The sequence below is a fragment of the Ischnura elegans genome, chromosome 1 (assembly GCF_921293095.1).
Source record: "Ischnura elegans chromosome 1, ioIscEleg1.1, whole genome shotgun sequence".
Lineage (NCBI taxonomy): Eukaryota > Metazoa > Arthropoda > Insecta > Odonata > Coenagrionidae > Ischnura > Ischnura elegans.
The window spans coordinates 108,802,557-108,829,124 of NC_060246.1; the positions used below are offsets into that span (position 1 = coordinate 108,802,557).

Sequence of the window (26,568 nt, forward strand, 5' to 3'; positions counted from 1 at the left end):
GTTTTCTTTTCAGTATTCATAGTGCCCATGTGGGAAAGAGCTGGTTTTTTAGTGAATACATCTGAAAAAAATCAAAGGATACCAATGTAAGCAATCAAATAGCAGTTTTTAAATGAAAATATTTTTGAAACATAGATTCTTGAAAAATATAGGAAGACACACACCCATTATGGCATAGCATATTTTTTGTTCCCATGAACTTTCTCTTCTTTATCCCCTCAAAACTGGACTTTCCAGTGAGGCAGAAGTGCTTTGCTGCTTCATATGTCAATACAAAATATAAAATTTTTTTCACTGAGGATTGCTCTTAATCATCACAATGTCTTCAGTCACTCATTAAGATAAATATTTTCCAAATAATGAAAATTTGGTTGAAATTATCAGAAAAGATTCAAAACACAAATGATTTAGGCCACACCAAATTTTTATGGAGAGATACATCATCTGACAATTCTCTCTCAAGCTCCTATATCAACCAATTTTTTCAGTGGGAGTTTCTGGTAGACGAAAATGCTGTCTTCATGTACTACAGACTTTGACTTCATCTGTTGCTTCAATTCTGTGAGCATGCTTAATGACATTCTCAGTTTTTCATCCAATCTCCTCTATCTTCCTTTCATAACTTCTCCTCTGAGCTTGCACAATCTCTAAAATTAGAAATGTCATAACGCAAAGTTTTCAAAAGTATCTTTATGTCAGACCGTGCACAAACATATCATAAAAACATTACCATACTCCTCTACTTTATCTGGCTGCTTAGTGTCTCTTTCTTTCCCTCCAGGCATTTGAGGATGTAGGTATGTACATATGTAGTTATTTTCCTGCAACGAAAAAGTTTCAATCACTTCTAACTAGTGTGTTCGATTATACATTTCAATTGGACAAATTATCAAATTGTGACCCAAAGCAAAGTGAGTACACACGTTTACAGTCCAACATCAAATGGGAGATATTATCTACTGTTTTAAGCATAAGAAGCATATCATGGTAGAGTTGCACAGACATCAGGCTTCATAACTTGAAGACCCAATGAACTGGTTGACTTCGGTTCACTTATGTTATATTCATCAATAGTAATTCTACTTTAACCCATTTACGGCCAACGTTGCGAAAACGCAACATTTTTTATTTATTTTATTTTTTTTATTTTTTTATTTTAAAGAAATATAACCACATACAGCATATGCCATTTTATAGTGGCCAGGTAACAATACATAAATTAGAGGACGAAGACGCAATATAACATGTAGAAAACAACAATTACATTTACAAAAACAAAAGGACAACAAGAAACTGCAGTAACAGACTACTTCGGTGACAGATAGGATAGGGAAAGGCTTATGAAGGATTTCAATGGAAGTGCAAAGGGGTCGATGTGTGGAGGGAGTGAGTTCAACACAGAAGTAATGCGGTAGAAAAACGAACGTTTAGTGAGTGAAAGTCTAGGAATGGGCATGTGGATTAGGGGATGAGAACGGGTGGGGCGGGGTGGAACTTTAAAATTGATAAAAGAGAGCAATGCTGGGCAGTCGATGGTGGAATTGAGAATCTTATAAATAAGTTTTAAATCAGCTGTGAGCCTATGGGTAGTGAGATTAGGGATGAAGAGGGAGGAGAGAATAGCATTAGTGGACATGTTGCGTAAATGCGGTATTCTATTTTTTACTATATTGGCAAAGAAATTGCTGACACAGTCCAGGGATGAGAGGTTGGTTTGTGAAGAGATAGACCAAATGGGACAAGAGTAGGTAAGAATTGGAAGAATGATAGATGAAAAAAAAGTTCTAAGTGCCTGGGGGTCTTTAATTTCAGTGAAACGGAACAGGAGTCCTAAGAGGGACATTGCTTTAGACTTGATGGATTATTGAGAAATGCAAAAAAAAATATTTCAATTGAATTTTATTCATGTAGAATTAGCTTTTTTCGATAAAAATAAGTTTAAACTAATTTTTAGTGAGATTATAATGACATTTTATAAGTATTTCGATACTTATAAAAATACTCAAAAAGTGTCAATTTTCGAGTCTCCTGTTAAGCAAGATAAATAAGTTTTCCTAAGAGTAACTATTCCCTTTATTAAGTTTTTTATTCGTCCATGTGGACGTAGAAATTTAAATTAATAGATATTAAAGATTATATTTCGTCAGGGAGTCAACATTAAGCGAAAATCAGATCCGGAAAATAATGTTGCGTTTTCGCAACGTTGGCCGAATCCGGTATCTATAGGCAGCTATGCAACCCGCATTACCACATATTTCCGTCTCGTAGGAATATGCCGTTTTTAATGTCAGATATAATCCTACGCCTTTTTATGCCTCGTATTTGACAGATATCGTCATATTTGACAATTGAAATTCTTATATATTATATTTCCAATGAGATGCTGCATTATTTTACCTAAATCCAATTTAAAATAGAGATGCATTACGGCTTGAAAGAAATGAGTCAAAGTGAATATTTTTACAGAAGATAACGTATTTTCCAGTTTTTAATTGACATTTTTATCACAACAGATTGAATTACAACAAATAATGACTTTATGAATTACATGAAAGCATTTCGGGTGCAATGGAACGCAAAACTTTGTACATTCAATCCGAATTAGTCCTTCCTTACTTCACGATTCAGCGATATCACCGACTTCCACAACAGGATATTGTGTGAATGAAGACGATAAGACGTAGATTTGGTTCGGAAATGATTGAACCAAAATATATTTAGATTAATAAAAAATAATCTACACGTTTCAGACAATTCCTGTCTGGACAAAAATGACAGATTTGTAAATTATGACCTCAATTTGACGAATTGAGTTAAAAATTATTACAATTCGGAATATTTGCGCATAAATTTTGAAATAATGAGAAATTGGTACCTTAATTTGGTCACTAGAGTGCATAAATGTTCTTTTATAATAAGCTTTTTAGATTTTGCTTTTAACTTTGGTGCTTATGTTATTCAGACGGTTTTAGGGTTCAACTAGGCGATAGAAAATTACTTCCATCGAAATTTAGGCTTGGAAGCAAGTGTTATTCTGGAATTACTCAAGGTTATCCGTGATCCCTCGAATCATAGTATGTTTTTCGATAACTTCTATTCATCTTGAAGACTATTTATTGTTTTGAAAGAAAAAGGATTATTTGTCCCTGGAGCCATCGGTGAATATATAACGGAGGAGTGTCTAATAGAATATAATAAAACCATCGACCTGAAACCGAGAGGAACATGAAAACAAACATTTGGTAAAGCCGAAGGTCTTAGTATTGTTCGATGGAATGATAACTAGATTGTCCCTGTAGACAGCACGCAAGTTTTTCCATTCCATTGGGCACAGGGAAAATTTTCCGCGGAAAAAATAAAATACTATTTCACATACTATTCTATGTTAATAAAAGAAAATACTATTCGTGTTATTGGGGAGTACAGTAAATATATGGTAGATGTGGACCTACTTGATAATGCAAATGCAAATTACCGCACTAGAATTCAGGGGAAAAAAGATCCTAGCTTATCAACTTACTGGACAGCGTTTGCACTAACGCCAGGAGATTGTACAGGTTATGCAACGGAAGTAAATTTCACTGGTAGACTTCAAATCGTATCTAGAAGGGACGCATCTAAAAAGTGAAGTGAATCAGTCAGTAGATGACGTACCCCTATACAATTCGCGTCCATAAACATAGAAATAGTTAGGCCATTTATTCATCGCGGATTCGTGAAGCATGAAAGGACGAATTTGGCCATAGAGTTAAAAAAAAATTCAGTAGTTGCCGAAACAGTGTAAAAGTCAAACCAGGTATGAATGTACGAAATTTTATGTTCCATTGCACCCAAAATGCTTAAGTATTTCATAATTAGCCATTAGTTATTGTAATTCAATCTGCAATGATAAAATTAAAGTCAATGATAAAATGTGAAATACATGCTCTTCTGAGTAAAATTTTCGCTTTGACTTATTTCTTTCAAACCGTTAAGCATGTCTATTTTATAGTAGATTTAGGTCAAATAACAACTACATCTCATTGGAAACATAATATCTAAGGATTTTATTTATCCAATATGACGATATTTGTCATATACGTGACATAAAAAGGTATAGGATTATATCCGACAGTTAAAACAGCATATTCCTATAAGACGGCAATGTATTGTAATGCGGGTTGCGTAACTGCATACAGGTACCGGATTCCGCCAACGTTGCGAAAACGCAACATTTTTTTTTTTACCATAAGCAAATTTTTTTGACGGTCCATATTTTCAATTTATCTTATTTAGCATGTTATTAGGTAAAATGAAGAGAAAAAATTATATATTTTCAAGTATTTCTTTACTCGGTCGGTAATGGGTTAACTAAAAAACTAAACAACTCGTATGCATACCCGATTGAGGTGAAAAGGCACAAACAGAAACACTTCTTGATTGCCTGACTTGATTTAGTCTTAGGGGTGGGAGGATCTTTCCAGGAGCATTATCCTCATCAGAGCTGCTACTTTCTATCATGGGGAAGTATCACATTGACAGGGATTATATTGATGAGCCTTAGGGATCAGCAGATTATTGGTATTAAAAAAATATGTACCTAGTTCCAGAGATGGGCAGTATCGAAAATACTTGTATTTGAAATACGTATTTTCGATACTTTTGTAGTTTGTAATTTGTATCGGAAATACATTTTCTGAGAGTATTTTGAATTTTGTAACGAAAATGCATCTAAAGAGTAGTTTGTATTTTTAAAATACATTCAAAATCAAAATACATGTAATGTTTTTGTGCATAAGTAGAAAGAGCGTGCGACGAGATGGCAGGGATCCCGAATGAGTCGGTATTAGCCTGCCAAGTATGGGACTATAAATTGCCCCTTAATTTACTTCTGTAGCACCCGCAGGCGCTTGTATACTTGCAAAACGTAGCCGCGTGTGGAATAGTTTGCGAAACGTAGTTGTGCATTGCAGGGGCGCAGCTAGGAATTAAGGCTGGGGGGGGTTTAGGTGCAACTAATACCGGGGTGTGTGGGGGTATGGAATACCACCAGGGTAAGCGGTAGGTGCGAGATTAATAAATTACGGAATTTTAATTTTTTTATGCAACATTACCATGTTTATGTGTACAAGCAGGATAAGGTGGCTTTTCCTCATCATCTAATGTCTGAGCTCTCCGTTTTTTTCTTAGACCTTTTTCTTATGATTTAGATGCATCCAATCCATACAGCATTTCAGACTCTCTTTCCAGCTCCAGCGCTTTAAGATGGTTGTCTGAAAAATTCAGAAATTCATCAAAACAGTTAGATATTGAATTATCCAATATTTTCAGTGGAAAAATGAGAGTAATTTTAACAAAAATTTTATAAACTCTTAACCCTTAACCAGTGACATGCAACTTTTGTTTCACGACTACCAGTGATGTGGGGTCTGAGAGACCGCAATAAATCAAAAATTCATAAAATGTTGCAACGCCATTTTTATTGTTTTTTTTAATTTTTCTTTAAAAGCTTAACTATTCTAAAACTTATATTATCATTTTTACGTTCCCACTACGAACCCATTTGTCAGTAAAAATTGTTATTTGAAACAGGATCAACAAACTGATGACAAAAACACTTGAGTTATAATTATTATATTTATGTATCAATATTTCATCAGATTTAAAAATAAGGCCTTAAATGTTAAAGTTGGAAGGCTAAGTAGTAAGTAGCTATGAAGTTTATCCCGCATATTCCTTTTCTTGAAGTAGTGCATAAATGAAACTAAGCCTTATATATTTTGGGGACATTTGATATTGCAGTCTTGTTCTCGAAGAATCTGCAAAGTGAAGAGCCCGTTGTGTGTCCTTGGATGACGCAAAATCTTAAGGCCTTTTTATTTTTTTGATCGTACCAACGTATTCAATTGTAAAATTTGGTCATCAAAAATCTGAGGCTAATAATCAAGAGGCTTTATATCCGTACCTAGTGATGTAATGTAATCCTTCAAACCAGGTTTCTGAGTAATGATATACGAATACGAGAAAAGGGTATACGAATTTTCCTCTTTGGCTCATTTGTTTACCACATATAGCGATTTCTCCTGTAAACAATTGTTCTTGCCTGGGGAGATCGTAAGTACATCGCTTCCGTCATCATCTGTGCTCCCTCCTTCACTATCAGTTGTATTTGTCAGCATTTGTCGACAGATTTTTGCACTACTTCAGAAACAACGCACCCGAGGATTTTCTGGTTGCTTGAATGATAGAATGGCCAAAAACACGCTTCTATTGAATTAAGTTACTTTTGGCTATTCAAAGCATTTCTTCCTCCCGGCTTAAACATCCACCGCTAATCCCTTAATTGCCTCAACCCACGTCTTTCCCCCCCCTCTTTGGACCCTACCTCCCCTCTATTTCCCCTTCCCTCAGCTATCCTTTACCCTCTACCTAAAGTCTTTTACCTAACTCTGAGGAAGGTGGTAATGCCACCTAAAATTTAGTGAGTGTGAGTTTATAATCTTTTTCGTGTGTGTTCTGATACTGCCCATAAACAGCAATATCTACACTACAATAGCTGTCATCCGCCACACACAAAATGCTCCCTCCCTTTTTCTCTTTCCATCCGTGGTCACAGAATATGTAATAATCCAGACTCCCTTAATAGATTCCTTTCAAATTTACACCATGCTCTCAGGAGAAGGGGTTACCCGGAACCCCTCCTCCGGAATAAGATCCGAAAAAAATCATATGTCCCGAAAAAACTAGGCGGGGACAATTCGTCGCAGTTCCTTTCTCTCTGTACGACCTTTTTTCCGGGCGTGGACGTACTGCGTAGGACCCTAAAAGACCTTTTCCCCATCCTCTCAGACAACACGGCCACTTCCAGATTTTTCCCGCGATGCCCTTCACTCGTTTTTAAAAGACCACCAAATCTGGCCAGCATCTTAAAAACAACCAAACCACTGCCCAAACAAAGTACCTATATTAAACCACAGCCCTCGCCCTGCAACCGTGCAAGATGCAAAACTTGTCACATCCTCATCACCGAACCCCTTCCCGATCAATTCCTTGCCTTCCCTCTCCCCTCTGTGTCGGAAATTTCTTGCACAACAAAAAACATTGTATATATACTGTTGTGCCAAAAATGCCCCGCTTTTTATATCGGCTTATCCACCACTCCCCTTTGCATCCGAATGAACGGGCATCGCTCTTCATGCAATAGTGTTTCTTCTGTTTCTGCTTCCCTTCCAGTCGCCGTTCATGCTTCCTCCCACAAAGCTCTGTTTGACCAATGCTATAAAGTGGGAATATTAGCCTCCCTCCCCCCGTCTACCACCCCCCTAGAACTGAAGGATTTGGAACAGGCATGCATATGGGCTTTCCGTGCGTTTTCTGGTCCAGGAATCAACCGCGCCCACTAGAAAGAACAACCAATCCCCGTCCACCGTTTTTCCTCCCTCCATATTTGCCCTCTGCCTTGCACCCTTCCTTATGCCCTTTCCTCACTTTCCCTCCTCTTCTCACTTGAGAAAGATGGGCTGCGTCCCATCGAAAATTTGTAAAAACAACCTTTCCCCGTAAGTTCCTCACTTTTATTTTATTTTTCGTTTTTCTGTCAATTTCTAAGTTTTTTTTTGTGTGCCCACCCCAGGGCAAGAAGAAGTTCCTTTACATTATTTATATATATATAGTGTTTCCTAAGCTTTTTTTATTTCTTCTTGCGATTAAAATCGATGATAAGATGTTCTATCCTCAAATGCTGAAAGATAAAAAATTCAGACCAACTGCCGAAGGATGCCTGTAAATAAATGTTGTGCTCCAGCCATCGGCGTGCGAAATTTAGGAGAACAATTGCTACCAATTTACAAAGTACATTATGTGTGTACTGCCTGCTATAGGTGCGAGAAATTAACCTCTTTTATTCTAATTATTGATAACATCTATAAAAATGTTGGCATTTAAAGAACAAAATGATTGATTTCCAATAAAAACTGGATTTCATTTGTTTTGCGTTCGCCGTCAGAAACTACTTGAATGGTCATTTATTCGAACGCAATGAATTTTAGATAATTAAAGAGCTTAAATATCCACTTTGTACAACTAAAGATGCTTCCTAACAAAATATTAATTATTATTATTATGCGTGATAAATCATTACTAATTGCTTCAGCAACTTTTTTGAATCATTTCCACCAGCATTACCTTTATTGATTTTTCTAAGTTAGTGACGTGCATTGTCACAGACCGCGAATGGAATTCAATTGCAAATTTACCGAAATTAATAACAGGAATGTTGAATTTTAAGAGTGGGATGTCCTTGTTTTACAAAAATATGAAGCTAACGAGAATTATAGATATTTTGAAAGATTAATTTTTGAAAATATCTATATTTTTAGAAACGCAGCAGTCTCTCACACCGCACGCCACCGGTTAAGGGTTAATGGAAATATTTTTCTCCTAGAATTGCATTACTTTTAGTGGTTACATATAGGTTGACAATTTTGCAGTACATTTATGCTGGCCAAAATCAGTGATTGGTCAAGATTAACACATTCAGCGCGGAGCACGTCATTTGACGTGCTATCGGTCGTGACGGGAGTCCTTTCTCCGCCTCCGTACGTAACTAATATCCACTCCTGAGTTTTTCCATCGTGTGTGTGGCCTTCAGCAAGGTTCCCTCTTTCGAACTGTGCTAAGAGCTCTGCCCGACATTAATTTACAGTCTACCTGTGAAATCCAGCGAGTCTTTATAACAGCTGAGCAACTGATTACAGATTTTCCTCTAAATAGAAACTTCAAGCGACTCGTTGGTGAAGATGCAAAGCATTATACACATAGGTACTTATTCCTCGTGGCAGAGAGAAAAATTTCTGTTGAAAATCGAATGTGTGACCCACCTGTCAGCACCGATGCATGCTAACCACTACACCACTGTGCCAGTTAGGGATAAAAGAGTAGATACCAATTTAAAATCTAAGTATATAGAAAAACTTGTGAATGATTTTCAAGTTATGAATGTATGGTGTTATTTCTCCTCATAATATAGAACATCCAAGAATGAAATTATTATTCTTATGCATAAATGCCTAGACGAATACTCTAAAACGATGGAACAATAAGAACATTTACGGAAGTGCTTACAGTTAAGCCTACATTTTCTCATTACGTTGGATGGTTGTTAGGCTGGCTGTAGGAAACCCATAAGAAAAGGCCAACCTGCTTGCTTATATGCACCTTCCTTATTTTTTCCTTTCACCTTATCTTAATGACTTGTAATGTACTGGCTGGGATGACTTTATTTAGGACATTTTGAAACTAGGAGAACATTCCAACTTTTCCAAATTCTGAAAAATAAGAAATTGGGACAAGTTGACCCACACACCCAGATAGCACAAAGTAAGTGAGTTAACCGTTTCTTATGGTTTTCTTACGGAAAAAATTGATAAGCAGCTTATCGTAAGCTAAGGGATTTATATAAGGCAAGGGTAAGTCGTTAGGGGCGTTTAGGTAAGGAATGCCGTCAAATATCCTCAGGCAATGTAAGTCACTTCTGTTGGAGCGCCAAAGGCGGCTGAACAGCGTACTACACATGCTACGAGGCTCATCTTGACATGAATTTAAAGGCTATTGGGGAAATTTAGCGAGTTTTTATAAGGGCTGAACAACTGATAACAGATTTTCCCGTAAATAGAAAAAAATTAATAACTGCAAGCAACCGGCTATTGAAGATATAAAGCATAGCACAAGTACTCTATCCATGCGGCGGAAAGAAAAAAAAATAACATCTGGGTGGATCCGAACGTGCGACCCTCGGAGCTGAAGTATTACACGCTAACCACTGCACCACGGCAGTTGTTGAAAACAGGAGGCGTAGTTACTAATTAAATATCCAATTATGTAAAAAAACTTGTTTGGCATGTGCATGAAAAAATGAATTTATTCAAGGTCCATACATTTTAACATTTGTGAATTTTAAATTATGGTTTGATAACCCGATGCCTACAATACGTATATTAGATGTTCCTTCCGGCATTTCTATATTATTCTACGTTGGTATTCTTGTGAAATTGTGTTTTTCTTACGACCTTCGTTAAGCAATCAGTTCATAAATGTGAATGATTTTCAAATTATGGCGGTATGATGTTATTTCTCCTCATAATATAGATGCGCCAATAATAAAAACATTGTTTTAATGCATAAAGGCCTTAATTAACACTCTGTAACGATGGGATAATAACAGCATCTACGGAAGTGCCTAAAGTTTGGCATCCATTTTGCCATTACTCTGGATGTTTGTCGCCCTGGCCGTAAGAAACCCATAACAAGCTTACTTGAGAAGCGACTTCCTTATTTATTCCTTCCACCTTATCTCAATGACTTATAATGTGCTAGCTGGGAATAAATCTCATTGGGTGCATTTTTCTGTTCATAGTTCAACTTTAAGTTACTGGTATGCTTAAGGTATCTCAATATATGTTTAACATCGTTGCAGTCCTTCTTTGTTGGGTCATTACACTTTTGACTGATTTTACACACAGCATAACACAAATCAGGTCTGCTAGATCCAGATAGGTACAACAAATTACCAACTGCCTTGTGATACAGATATTGGTCACACTCATTACTATCTTCTTCTGACTCTCCCCTCCCATTTACTTCCAGGGGTGACACACGACCTTTGCAATCTGACATACCATATTCACACAGAATTTGCTATAAATAATATTATAATATTTTACATAATATTTACACCATATGGTGTTTATCAATAATAATTTCTCCATCATTAGGTTTCACAACATGCATGGATAACATCTGGTACATATTACCCAATGCTCTGACTTCCAATACACTACATAATTGTTGTTTGGCCCACTCAACTTTACATTTCTTTCCTCACAATGCCAAATCATCTACATATACTCCTATTATGAGTTTCTTCTCCTCATCACAATGCACACATGGATCACTTGTAAGTCTCTTTAAGTTTTAGGTCACAAAGTATCTTATCAATATGTTCATACCACTCTCTCCCACTTTGTTTAACCCTCCAGCAGGCGCGCCATATTCTCTGACACTAGCGGGCGCGCGTGGCACTCAGTGCAACACTTGGTTTTTCGCTGATATTAATTACAAAAAATCGAATTAAGAAGCGCATATTCATTACCTTGTTTTTTAATAGAACTTTACATAGTTTAGACGTACAGTACAGATTTTTAAGCACTTTTATAATTAAAACTTTTTATCACATTTTTTTTATGCAATGCCAAAAACTCAGTTTTTATGTCTTAAGGTTTTTAACGTCATTTATGCACACTTTTTTCAGGTAGTAACTGTTTAACAGTGCTTTCGAATAGAAAATTTATTGCACCTCCCACATTTGATTTTCGTTGATATGTTCTTTGCACGGCCACACAATACGCACTTTCCGCGTTTCTTACTTGCTGTCTCGCTCACCTCTTCAACTTGCAAGTCTTCACTTCGATAACTTGGCAAGAATATTTTAATGCCAGCTGGTAGAGATAATATGTTTGACCTGTTTTTCAAGTGTGCGTTCATCAATATGTATGATAAAGTTTTCAGGAATGTCCTCCTGCAATGTTCATTTGTAGGATTGTTTGCCCTTTATAATATGTGAGCATTGATTCCTGCGATGCCCAAAAATCTATAAAATAAAACTAATGGCCACCTTTTCGTAAATCTGGGCACAGAATACATACAACCGTTGTCAACCGTGTCGACACCTGTTTTCGTTGCATCGTAATCTATTATAAGACATGGTTTATTTGAACCTTCATCTGTGATCCCCTCATCATGCATTGTTGAAAGCAACAACACCGCCTTGTTCTTCTTTGTAACATATGACAGTAGGGTAATGTCTTTCTGAAACCCGTAGAGAGATGACCCTACAGCGCGCGTCTTGTTTGGCAAAAATTCAGGCAGAAAATCTCTTTTATTTTTTTTCAGCGTGCCAATGGTTGTAATGTTTTTTCTGAGGAGATGCTTGGCAAGCGGATAACTAGTATACGTCTACTGGTGAGTTTGACACTAAATATGGACCGTTCATCTGCTTCCCGCAATACACTTCGAGATTACTGGTGAAGAATGTTTTGGCATCACACATAGAATAAAACTTTATCCCATATTTCGCGGGTTTGCTCGGTATATATTGAATGAAACTTCAACGGCATCTGTATGTTTGCAGCATTTCGTCAATTGTCACAAATTCACTCATTTTATATATTTTTTGACAAATTCCTATGAACGAGTTTATTATTGTTCGGATTGCAGCTAATTTATCTGTTTGTTTTCGGAAATCCCTACTTGCTCTGTCGTCAAATCTTACTGATCGTACAATAAACAAAAATCGCTTGTAACTCATAGCTGCCCTTAGAATTTGCATTCCTGATCTATCTTCAATACGCAAGTCTAAAGAATTAGCATGAAAACCTTTTTTCATGCCAATTAGAAAAAGTATTTTCAGCACAGCCATAAATTCTGTTCTTGTCGTTTCCTTACAATCCCTTTCCCTTGAATAGTGGACAAGAGCAATTTTATTTTGAATGTACTCGTTTATTTGCATCACAATTTCATCAATCATGTCTATATCTATACATTCTCGAAAAGCCGCAGCCTTATCAGGAGTATTTCTTGCACAGAGTTTTGTCCTTGGTAGGGTTTTCATAATGTTTTTGCGCTTGATCTTTGTAGCACCGCAAAAAGAAGTTTTTTTTCACTAGCAAGATTTATCAACTTTTCCAAAAAAATGATTATTCTCACCATCAATATCACAATCTTCAGCAGTTGTAGGTTCTTTCACGTCACCATCAGACGGAGCTTCATCAGAGTCTCTGCCGTTATCACGAGGGGAAATATTTTCCTCCTCATCTGTGTCATCGCTTTCCTCAACGCCGACTTCCTGTTCCTCGTCCGACAGCTCTTGTAGTACACTCAGATAGTCTTCTTCGGTAATGAATCTTCGTGCCCTAAGCAGTGTGATAATTAGCTTTTGAATTTTTCTACATCGAAATCCCATAAAAGGACAGCAAAATATCCTATGGAAATCATTCCTAAAATGTATTCACATTATAGGGCTCACGTTGGAGAAAATGCCACAGGTCAATTTCTCTCCACAAGCAGCTGCTTGTACACACCATACACTTAGCTGTTAGCTCAACCTGATTCAGAGAAGGAATGGTGAAAACTCTTGTGTTCCCACCAACTCACCTCACGCTACATCGTACAGAAATAAACAATGTTGATCAATAATTGCCACTACGGGATAGTATTACATCACCAGGCGCGCGTTGCACAGAGTGCAACTAAGACGACCAGTTCATCTACTCATTCGTTTTATTTCGAAATTCGAGAAGCTAGGCGCTTGAATCAATAACAGAAATCTTCATAGTGATACAAAGAAGGAATAATTGGTGCGTTTGTTAACTGACCAACTACTATTAATAACGTGAGACCGAAACGGCACAATGTTGCACTTTGTGCCACAGCGCGCCCGCTGGAGGGTTAAGACCATAGATACTGTTATTTAGTTTACAGACATAATTTTGACCTCCCTCCTCAAAGTATTTAGGTTGTTTCATGTATATTTCCTCATGCAATGGACTGTTCAGATATGCTGAGAGAACATCCACATGCTCTTGAACCCATCCGTTTTCCACTGCTAAAGCCATTAACAACCTAATGCTTTTATGTTTAATCACAGGGGAATAAGTCTCTTTGAAATCTATACCAGGTATTTGTGAGAAACCTTGAGCTACTTACCGAGCTTTATATCATTCAACAGTACCGTCTGGCTTTTGCTTAACCTTCAAAACCCATTTACAACCTAGAACATTCTTACCTGCGGGTTTCTTCACAATTTCATAGGTACCCTTCCTCTTGAGATTTACCAGTTCCTCCATCATAGCAGCTCGCCAGTGTCCAGCTTCCCCTCCACTCAACACCTCTTCCACGCTGCTAGGCTCCATGCTGCTGGGCTCGAAGCATGGCAGGATGTTGCTGAATATTGTCATTTTGCAACAGGGACAATGCACTGGTTTTGGGATTCTGCTACTATGCCAGAGAGTCACTTCAGGTTGCTGTACGTCTACTTGTTCTATTTCATCATTCTCCCATTCTATTAGCTCACCATGTTCCCTTTCTACTCCCACCAGATTCACTTCCTCAGACTCATTCTCTTCTAAACCTTCTTCCCACTCAAAAGTCCTCATCATACAGACCATCTACTCTGATTCGACCCTTCGCTTCCTCTCTCTTCTGGTCCCTTACATTTTCTTTAAATGGAAACTGGTTTTCCTCAAATACCACATTACGTCCAATTACCACCTTTTTCTTTTTCAAGTGCCACTTTTTTGCAATCCTCAATGCAATAGCTTCCACACCGTCATCAGGATCTTCTGATGTGGTCTCGCTTTCACTTACCGCCACTGCCCCTCTCAATTCCTCTTAGCAGTCTAGCAAATACAGTCCACCTGACTCATGAGCAGTAAACAGAGGTTCGCCATCATCGGAGCCGATAGCGCAGTTCTTATCAAATGTAACTCTAATTCCATTATCAGTTAGGCGCTTCACAGAGATCAGGTTGCACTCTACTTCGGGTACATAAAGCACTCTGGTCAATCCAAATGTCCAGCCTCCACATGCTTCCGTCAAATTGACGTTGACAGTTCCAACTCCTTTAACCCCTCAAGCGCGGCGGGCATTTAATTAAATCCCATCTCAGCAGCCAAATGAGATTTAAATGACTTCACCTTTTTGGCATACTATCATTCAATAATTTACATCTTTCATAATATACGATCAGTATCGTTGAAAATTTTTGTAAACTTGCGTAATATAATGCGCTACTATATAATAATTTTTCGAGAGATTTGAAAAAATATTTATTGTTTTATATATCTCCTTTTATGAACTAATGAATAAATTTTCAATTTTGAAAGATTTTTATTTGGTTTCGAATAAGCTACGAAATCTCTAACATTTCATGCATTTAAAAAATACAATTACATGATGTAATTTAGTTATTTGGGGTTGAAAATTTCATAACAGATTGGATACTTTCGATAGGATTACCCGCTTCGCCTACTATTATATTAATAATAAGTGAATATTCAAATGATTTACCTTAGAAAATCTGCTTTGTGTGACATGATTTGAAGCAATCCAAACATAATCCCACGGCACATTTTTCACACCAGTACATGCAGTCTCTTCATTTCCCATATTAGGCACAAACTGCACACCTCTTTTGAGACTTTGATTTCTTCCCAGCTGCAGGAATTGTCTTTAGGTAATGTATTTCTACGAGTCTTGATTCTAAATTGTGTATTGAATGACGGCCATGTCCAAACAGTTTGTATGACGTTGGATATTTCAAAAATATTACCTCGACCAATGACACGCGAAATGATAAGTCAAATTTTTATACGTGTTTTTCCTATGAACAACATATCAATTTAGGACTGCCGCATTCAATAGTCTCCTAAATAACTTCATACACCACTTGTAATGGCTTTTTCTTTCCATTAGGTACGAATGCAATAACAGGTCCTTGAAATTCACCCCACCAATGAATTTATTATAACCTAACACACAAACAGACTTCCGAGTCTCTTTTTTGCCTTTCAATACTATTCCCATTTGGTAGGATCCCCAATTATAAAAAAAATGCCACACACAGGAAGTACACCTGATGAGAATTTCAACACACTGCCTGAAAGCACACCACATAGCATGAATGACTCTGGTGGACTGAAGCTCGTGGTTTAGAAGCTCCCTCAAGAGACGAGAAAATATCTCAAAGGGGCCCTGGTATACGCTGACTGTTTAGATGGAATCTTATCTTCGTTGATTACTGTCCAGAAAAAAAAATAAAAATATAAATGCAGAGTGAAGCACATGGCCCCTTCGCTTAGGACGCTAAGGACTAACGAGGCGGACCAAACACACTTGGGGCTCGAATTGCTTAAGCAACTTTTTTGAATCATTTCCACCAGCATTACCTTTATTGATTTTTCTAAGTTAGTGACGTGCGTTGTCACAGACCGCTAATGGAATTCAATTGCAAATTTACAGAAATTAATAATAGTAATGTTAAATTTTAAGAGTGGGATGTCCTTGTTTTACAAAAATATGAAGCTAACGAGAATTATAGTTATTTTGAAAGATTAATTTTTGAAAATATCTATATTTTTAGAAACGCAGCGGTCTCTCACACCGCACGTCACCGGTTAAGGGTTAATGGAAATATTTTTCACCTAGAATTGCATTACTTTTAGTGGTTACATATAGGTTGACAATTTTGCAGTACATTTATGCTGGCCAAAATCAGTGATTGGTCAAGATTAACACATTCAGCGCGGAGCACGTCATTTGACGTGCTATCGGTTGTGACGGGAGTCCTTTCTCCGCCTCCGTACGTAACTAATATCCACTCCTGAGTTTTTCGATCGTGTGTGTGGCCTTCAGCAAGGTTCCCTCTTTCGAACCGTGCTAAGAGCTCTGCCCGACATTAATTTACAGCCTACCTGTGAAATCCAGCGAGTCTTTATAACAGCTGAGCAACTGATTACAGATTTTCCTCTAAATAGAAACTTCAAGCGACTCGTTGGTGACGATGCAAAGCATTATACACATAGGTACTTATTCCTCGTGGCAGAGAGAAAAATATCTGTTGAAAATCGAATGTGTGACCCACCTGTCAGCAGCGATGCATGCTAACCACTACACCACTGTGCCAGTTAGGGATATAAGGAGTAGATACCAATTTAAAGTCTAAGTATATAGAAAAACTTGTGAATGATTTTCAAGTTATGAATGTATGGTGTTATTTCTCCTCATAATATAGAACACCCAAGAATGAAATTATTATTCTTATGCATAAATGCCTAGATGAATACTCTAAAACGATGGAACAATAAGAACATTTACGGAAGTGCTGACAGTTAAGCCTACATTTTCTCATTACGTTGGATGGTTGTTAGGCTGGCTGTAGGAAACCCATAAGAAAAGGCCAACCTGCTTGCTTATATGCACCTTCCTTATTTTTTCCTTTCACCTTATCTTAATGACTTGTAATGTACTGGCTGGGCTGACTTTATTTAGGTCATTTTGAAACTAGGAGAACATTCCAACTTTTCCAAATCCTGAAAAATAAGTGATTGGGACATGTTGACACACACATGGCGTCTTGCAGCATCCAACTCTGGGGGTTACAGCAAATTAAAGAAGTAAATCCAAGTGCAATGGTCATGCTACACTAAAAAGAGTAACCAGAGTAGGTAATGCTGAAATTATATCAAATACGAAGGTAATCATAAAAGTGAACTGAAATCCCTTCCCAAAGTCTGAAGTGTAGATGTACTTTGAAATGTAAGTGGTCCCCCAAATAGGTGACCGGAATTGATTCTTCACTGATCGTCTGACTTTTAATGGCCAAATGATCCATATAATTCCATGGTAGCACCATAGTGCCCAGTCTTTAATATCGGTTAGAGGTTTTCAATACTTTCATTTTTATTATTTTTTGTTTTTGTAGGTTACCAATTGGTCCCCAAGCTCAGATTTAGAGTTAATCCATTTCTTTATTTTTGCATTCATTGATGGTGCACAAGCGATCTACAATCCCCACTGAATGTAATACTCTCATCTAGTGGCCATACAATAGGAATCTGCTCAGCTGGCAGTAGCTGGAGCACAAATGCTCATCTCCGAGTCTAGTAGTGGGTTGTGTGACTTTGTCAGCAGAATGGAAACTCTGCCTAGCAGAGACCCACCACATGCTTTTGTATCCCTCTTGGAGTACCTACTTTACAGGAATTAAGATTGGGCAGTTCAAAGTTTTATTAATGCTTCTCAATTTCAGAATTATTGGTTCAAGGATTTTCTTTGGGAATTAATATTAGAAAAATTTTCAACTTCGGTATTAAGGGTTTACATTATTGATTGATTTCTGTTCATTTTTATACTTTCATAGATGCTGGCAATGTCAAGGAAAAACTTATAATTTCAATGGAGATATACTGTGAGTAGTTGCTTGCGGTATGTACAAGTTTCAAGCCTTTTGCATAATATCCCATTAAGCGGTAAGGATATTTTTAATGCACTTCCATTTTCTTTTATCTTGGAGCATATGCTAGGTTTTCATGAGATATAATAGGTCTCTGGACAAAATTTTAATATCCCGTCAAATATTAACTAAAAATCGTAAACTGTCGTATAATTGTCATGAAGGCCTCTTAAACGCACTTATTTCACATATTTTCTGGCGAATTTACAAAAGAAATGACCGAAACCGTTCCAAAAACACACCCACTTCAAAACGTAATTCCATTGGCCAGCCGGAAAGTGACGACAGCTCATGCAATCAAGTGGGAAATCCAGTGGTTACCAATGCATGCATGAGGCACAGAGCTCAGGGAAACATGTCTTAGTAATCACCTATTAAAACTGGCTAAGGTTGGAAAGTTTTCTTCGTTTGATAAGGTATTAATAATCCTTATTTAAGCAAACGCTAACAGCTAGCAGGGTACTCGACTACCTGCTAGCATCCTGCATCGTATCAGCGCTCAAAGCCTCGCCCCAAGGTCACCTCACTTGCGGCAGCGGGAACCAGAATGACGTTACATGGAGATTTCCCAGCATTCATACTTTTCTCATCGTGTTTTCGCGTGCTTAAAAATTTTCACTTTTCATTTAATCGCAAAAAATAGATATCGTCATTTAAAAATCTAAAAGCGTGAAATACATACTCCAGGAGTAATAATCTTTCAAATTAAGCAATAAAAAATAATAGGAAACCACCCTATTATTTTGCAGAGAATATAATAAAAATTTTCAGTTATTTAATTTTAATTAATGCATCTAGATTTTTTCCCTACACATAAGATATACAGTAGATTCCGGTTAATTGGGACGTATCGGGACTTGTGCACTTTACCCAATTAGGCAAACTATCTTGTATATGGGCATAAACAAACGTTGAAATGATAGTAAGAAGACTAAAGAATGTTTATAATTCAACATAAGTTTATTAAACTATTAATTTGATTAATAAATCAGCGAGTTTAGTTAATTTATTATCATTTTTAAGAATAATAACAATTTTGCTAAAAATATTTTTCAGAGCGTCAGGCCACTCTAAATGAATGTCTTTTTAAAGAAAAGTCCTATCCTCTTGCGGATAGTATAACAACAAGAGCTTTCAAAATAAGGCAAGAATAGGAACATTTGTGAAAAATAAGAGTAAATCAAAGGGGGAAAATAAAAAATATAGTATTCTGAAAACAAAAATGTTTAATTTTGTCACAAGTATGTAGTCTATATGGCTGACTTATGGCCCAACAAACCGGCATGCTGTCCCAATTAAGTGGAGATTCCTCTGGGATATTCTCTAGTCCTTAGAATACATGCTCTGAATCGGTTTGTGGCCACTTCACTCTTGTTTTCATTTTCCCCTCGGTTCCTGTTGATTTCAATCCTCTTTTGATTGCACTCTCTCGCTACATGACAACGGTTGCCACAGGCATAGCACCTATAGGATTGTCACAGTTTCTGGCAACGTGTCCCCATTTTCCGCATTCAAAGCACTTGGAATCACTTGCGTTTATCATCTCATTTCCGTTCACGCCATTTCTTCGCATCTTACCGTTTCCTCCGTGGTGGTTTTTCTTCTCGCCTCTGTTATCAGGCTGATTTCTGGCCTTTCGTCGATGTCAATGCTGTTGGACCTTCCTCTCTCTCTTTCTGATCATTTACTCTCTGAACCATCTCCTCTTCTACAAGTAACCTTGCTTTCACAGCTCTAGTTGTAAGGTTCCCTTCCTGTTGCATCGAACGGATTAGCCCATCATATTTACTAAGAGGCAATCCCATTCCAAGAGGAAGATCAAAGCAATTTGCTTCACCTCACTTTGCAGCAGCGGGAACCAGAATGACGTCACGCGGCGTTTTCCCAGCATTCATACTTAGCCGTAGTGTTTTCGCGCACTTGAAATTTTTCACTTTTCATTTTATCATGAAAAATAGATATCATCGTTTAAAAATCTAAAAGTGTGAAATTCGTACTCCATGAGTAATAATCTCTCGATTTAGGCAATGAAAAAATAATAGGAAACCACCCTATCATACAGTGGGCCTGTTTCAGGACAATATTCTTCTTATCTCCTGCATACAATCGATGATGTTTCCATGGGTCCCTGAGTCAGTTGCCTTTGCCCATCCAAAAAAACCTGCCAAATAAATGGAAATTTGTCTCACAGAGTAGATGCAACCGTTGCCATTTATCCTTTCTAAGTAGAGGTGATTTAAACTGTTCATTTTGATGAGCCATTCATTCACTTTCAACCTGTTCAATAAAAAGAACTGTTCAAAATCTCTGTTCATAGCGAACAGTCATGGTATTCAGGTAGAAAATACTGTTTATCATGCGTTTAGAGTAAATGAAAGCTAAGTGTGGTGTGTTATGGTCTGTGCAGCTGGTCCTAATATTTTCAAGCAAATTCTGTCCTGGGACTTTCCTTGGTTATTCGTGTGCAGGACAATAACTGCTCTCCACTCGTAGAATAAGCCAGAATTAATATTTATCTACTCAGCGTCTGATATTATTTGTGCATTCAGCTCGAGAAAAGTTTTTAATTGCTGCTCTTATGAGCAATTTAGACATTCGTACGCAGCTAACTGTTCTTTATAAATATTTTTACTACAAACGTCATATGTGAATCTCTTTTTTAGACTCCTCGGTAAGATATTGCTTTTTATCTCCTCGTGTCGGCCTGTGTCTGGTATCTACCCATTCTAATTATGCAATTAAATGTCAATAATAGCATGCATGTAATGGTGAGAAATGACCAGTTTCATTGCTAAATTAGTGCATTTGGTTGAATGTAAAAATATAGTGGAATATGTTACACCCATGGAATTCTGTAACATATTGAAATATTAAATATGGAAAACAAAGGAAGATTTAATGCTTAGAGGTGTATTTATGTGCAATTAAGCTAAGTGGTCACAACATAACACATAAAAAGTCGCAACATGAATAACTTAGAGTCATCAAATATAATCGCCATAGATAATATATTTTTTCCCTTCTTTCGAAAATAGTAGGAATATGCCTCTGTAGACTTTCTCTGGAAAAGTACGAATTCCTTCCTATTCATTGTCAAATTATACTGCAAACAGAGATTTATCACTCCAAAAATTTGTAATAGATCCTTCATTAAAGAAAAGGAAAGGCATTGATTGTGATTCGTTACCCACCATTGGTGTATTCATAACATACAAATTATTTGGTTTTAGAAATACCGGTTTAGACGAATGGTAATGGTCAATTTTATCCTCATATGAAAAAGGCCAGATTGGCGCCCATGCGATGGCACTCCACGTGACTTCACAGGGACCTAGTTTCTATACGAGTAGATAGGAGTTTTACATCGTCTGAGGTTACAAATGCATTCATGAGGCACAGAGCTCAGGGAAACATGTTTTAATAATCACCTATTAATACTGGCTAAGGACGGAAAGTTTTCTTTGTTTGATAAGGTATTAATAATCCTTATTTAAGCCAAGCGCTACCAACTAGCATGATACTCTGCCACCTGCTAGTATCCTGCATCATATCAGCGCTCAGAGCCTCGCCCCAAGGTCACCTCAATTGGGGCAGCGGGAACCAGAATGACGTCACACAGAGATTTCCCGGCATTCATACTTACCCGTCGTGTTTTCGTGCGCTTGAAATTTTTCACTTTTCATTTGATCGCAAAAAATAGATATCGTCATTCAAAAATCTAGAAGCGTGAAATGCGTACTCCAGGAGTAATAATTTTTCGCTCTGAGCAATAAAAATATCATAGGAAACCACCCTATTACTGTGCAAAGAATTATTTTAGGAATTACACAATTACTCAAGGATGATCCAATTTTGCAGCACAGCAAATGTTTACCAAAATCCTCGTTAAACATTAAGAGAAACTTTTCCTATGGTGGAATAAATCAATCTTCTCTGCCACCCCTGACCATCATTCCATCAGAATATAGTGCTGTTATTGATATAAACCTTAAAATAACATATCTGCCACTCAACTGTAACATTCTCTATCTTAACTCTTTTCCTGCAAGCCCATTTCGGGATGTGCGAAGACTGCCAAGGCTATTTTCCGGAATTTGCAACATTTCAGATTTTTAAAATTTTCTATTACTTAATTTTAATTAATGCATCTAAATTTTTTCCCAATACTCAAGATATATTTATATATTGTAAGCATAGATAGATTATGGGGGTTTACTTAAATTACAGCCGTTGAAAAGGCCGCAATCATGACAAGAGTGAAATCAATGGGCCGATAAATCGGCCCCTGTCAGTTTTCACTCAACTAGCCAGGGCCGATGGCAGTAAAAGGGTTAATTTGGCAGCCATGGGACTGGTTTAGCTACTCACCATTCACCCTTGCTCTCTGCCATCCTCCTCAGCTAACAATATAATACTGTGTTTATATTTCTCATGATCTGATGGATGTAGGCAAGTGGTGGTCATCCTCTTATATTCCTTCACTTTATTGTCCCGTCAATGATTTTGGGCAGTATCATAGGGGGATTTAAGAGAGGGGGAGGCACAGGGGCACGTGCCCCCTACAGACGCTTAAAACAGACAAAATTTGTAATCAAGTTCTCATTAGGTTGATTTTGTTTTATGCGTTATGGAGCCTCAATCATTTTATATTATGTTGGTACCATTGGAATTAAAATAGAATATTTCGTTAATCTGGAACAGGGTTTCAAAATATAAACAGCACTAATGAAGAAATGAGCAATGAGGAACATGTTATCGGGTTGCAATCATCTGTTACCTCCAAGTGAGGCTGTTTTGCATTGCATGTATTGCAGTTAAATGTGTTTGCAGGATTTCCTTGCATTGAGCCTCAGGTATCAAGTGACTGACCGTTAGCAAATTAGGATATTATATTTTGGCACACGTTGACAATGGTGTTTGCTTCACATTAAAAGAATAAGGATCACAGGTTCATTTCATTTCAGAGCAGCTTGATTTTTTTGAGTGCGGGGGTGGGTACTTTGGTGTTTCTTTGGTCTCCTTTTTTTCTCGAATCCAATTCTGACATCAAGAAAATTATGGAAGTCAGCATCAAAGATGCACACTCCCAGCCCTTGGACAATATTAGTGCAGCCAATACTTTGAGACCTTATTAGAAATAATTCATTCTTGAAAATACTGAAATGGTCAGTGATCCACAGCTTGGACTCTTATCCAGGTCTGTAATATGCTATGTGTATTTCGCACCTGTAACAGGCAAGCTTTACAGAAATGAGCTTACTGGCTTTTATTCACATTGAAATGTGTAGTGTCCATAATGTGAAGACACTTTGTAGCCAATTGTGTGTTGAAAAACAAGGTAAGTAGACATATCAATGTAAACGAACCGACATTTTTTTCTGTGTAAGGCTAAAATGAAATAAATTCCGTGAATCATCAATGAGAAGTACACTTGGACTTGGATGATATTTGGAGCATCAAGGATTCTAAGACTGTGCTTGTGCTGCTCAAATGTTTCTTATCTTGGGAATGACACCTGTGGAACATTAGCAAGCTCTGCATGTCAGCTACTCCTTTAATTCCTATTGGGGGGAATTTGGCAACGATAATGTTGGTAAGCCTAATAAAATTAGGCATTTATTTGATATGAACGAATTCTGTTCACACCCAAATCTTATTCTATGTGCGGTTACTAAAACGCACTGACCATCACAAGCACTGGTGAGTCGAGAGAGACCATGAATCGTTAACGAGTGCAGAGGACTAGCTAGGAGTGACACTAATTTTACATTCTGTGACAGCGTGATGCATGTGGTAGCTCTCCCTGACAGAGTAATTGCATCTAGATGATGGAAGTTTCATCTCTCACTTCCAACCAACTGAAGAAGAGCAGTTTCTATGGCATGGGAATTTTTGCCATGTGATGGACGTACTCAAGGAGAGAGATTTCAAATCAGACGGGAGCTGCAGCTAGCTGTGAGGAAAAGTTGTGCTCCCAGTGTGGAGGCTGATGAAAACTTGGGCGAAATCCATTGTGTGGCAAGCTGAGCCTCAGAAATGGCAGTTGGAAATGCTGTAACTGTAGAAATAATGTATTTTCTGTTACGGTTTGTGTTTTGGGATTAAATCTCTGAATGTCATAGGTTTTGGCAACTTTTTGGTGGGATTACTAAAAAATTTCCAAACCATGTGGGCAGGATGAAGAATATGTATTCAAAAGTATGTATTGGTAGTTGTGTGATGTCTTTTTGTATTGGATACAATAAACAAAAATTCTTGGTAAGGAATGTCTGATGAGGATATAAAAACTGGTAACGGGGTCCTGTACGTGTAACATTGGAATTGATAAATCTGGCAGTTATCACCTCAAGTTGGACCGAAATGTCAAAGTTTTGATCTTTAATTAAATGGTGCTTCATCATTAATGGGATACATATGCAACATCCAAGCAACTCAAATTCACAATCGCAGTAAAAACTCTGTAGTGATGAAAAACTGCCATTATTGTGACCGCTGGTGATGTCTAACAAGTTGAACTCACTGAGTATATTTCTTTGCGTTGTTTTCCGCCGCTGATTGGGAACCGATCGGTCTTCTCAGGTCATCGTCAAGTGATGAATGCATGTTGACAAGAGGCATTGATGATTGATTTCAAAGAAGCATTTCAACAAGACGACAGAGTACCGCAAGTACAATTCCAAGAAGGGATTAAAAGGCACAATGAAGCGGAGACTCGGATGGAGCCTGCGATGCTACTAGCAAAATAAACTTTAAATTTACCTCATGCACAATTATTGCACGCATACGATGCGAGAGTTTGTACTTATACATACATACTTGCTTATTGATGTTTGTATGCTTCTTACATATTTGTCATTTTATAACTTTTTATATTGATTACATGCTATCTTTCGCTACCCTTTACTATATAAATGTGTTAAATTGTGCTTATTAATGTTTATATGCTTTTATATGTACTTAATTATGTAACGCTATGTCTACATGCTGTTTAATGTAACACTTTTCTGTACATTGGGTTAACACCCGTAAGAATAAACAATTATTATTATACTGACGTGCTATCATCGTGCGATGCATTTAGAAATCGTTCTAATTCTCTATTGTTCCGGTGAATAATGAGACACAAAACAATCTTCACATCAGGCATGAGAGGGTATCGCTCGACCTATATCACTGAGACATCGTTTGAAATACGTGAACTAAAAATGTCACACGCGATGGCCTTAAAAATACGACCAAATCAAAGTTTAAGAAAACCTTTTCACTTGGAAACGCTTGCGGTAATTTGCTGGTGGTATAATATGATCTATATAATTTCTCCGAGCGAATCCGGTCACATTGAACCTTTTAAAGTGGAAGTTGCCTATATTTTGGCAAGTGCGGTAACGCAAGGATTGGTGATGAGGATGCTCTTAAGTGTAAGCATTCACCGATTTTCACCTTTATTCCTCTCGTGAAAAAAGTCCGTAATATCTCCAGCCCTTTTTAAGTTGAATGTCTAAGAAATCTCATTTTCAAGAATTCATTTTAGTAAAAGGTAAGACCTACCTAAAGCGATGATCGTGAAAGCCATGTGTGTTTACGATCAGGAAACTGCGGAAGTGGCGGGGATATAGGTTCGGTTCAAACACGGCCAATCGATAGGAATACGAAAGAAACGAGGATCGACTCGCGGGGTAATACGCAAAAGGATCTTCGAATGTGAGTCCTTTGAATGAATATTAGATGGAATGAGACTTGGGAACCTGTAGTTCACCCTCAGTGCAAAATTTTCCTCCACCACTCACCGTGTCCTCTCCAAAATTACTCCATGATTCTCTTGTTCTTGCGTGGTTCTCTTGCGCGGAAATTGAGAAGAGTCGGCTCAATGCGTGAAGCGCGCTAGAGGTTCTTTTTCCCTTCGTAATGCGACCGAAGGGCGTTAAATACTGTGGTCTAAGGTCCTTAGAAAGGAATGATTTACATATTCTATATTGAGGTTCATCGTCGTTTCTTATTAAAAATCCAGCACTGGCCTTTTAATTCCAGAAAAGAGGTCTTCGTGCCATATACGAGAAATTGAAATGAAGTCACCGATATGTAAACGTAGGGGGTGTTGAACCCGGTTCTTCAAAATTTGAAAATCGAACATACTTACCTGGCGTAGGGGCCCCCGTGTGCTACCGTGCTCCCTCCCCCGTGTATCACCGTCCCCGCTCCCCTGTGTACCACCGTGCCCCCTCCCCCGTGTATCGTCACCGCCGCTCCCCTGTGGACCACCGTGGCCCCTCCCCCAAGTGTCACCGAGCCCCTTCCCCTGTGACCCACTACCCTGTGCACCGCCACCCAATTCCCCAAGTGCTGCAAGATCAACGCCTACCTCTGAATCTTACCCACCCCCCAGTGCCTAATGGTCACCAGTGGCAATCGGAACGTCGCCGTTTCCCTCCGGGAAGCTGTCGACTCGGCGCCAACCATCGTTCGCCCTCTCCACTGGGACGCCGAACCTACCCCTCCGAAGACCATCCTCAACCGATTAATCA

At 37.9% G+C, this 26,568-nt stretch overlaps 1 long non-coding RNA gene across 1 annotated transcript; it reads right to left on the reverse strand.

The window, feature by feature from the left end:
• Nucleotides 1–344: 344 nt before the first annotated feature.
• Nucleotides 345–5,247, reverse strand: LOC124153459. The gene is made up of 3 exons (XR_006863662.1): nucleotides 5,094–5,247; nucleotides 731–821; nucleotides 345–647 (listed from the first exon to the last, which is right to left on the reverse strand). It is a non-coding gene; the product is annotated as an uncharacterized LOC124153459 (long non-coding RNA).
• Nucleotides 5,248–26,568: the final 21,321 nt, after the last annotated feature.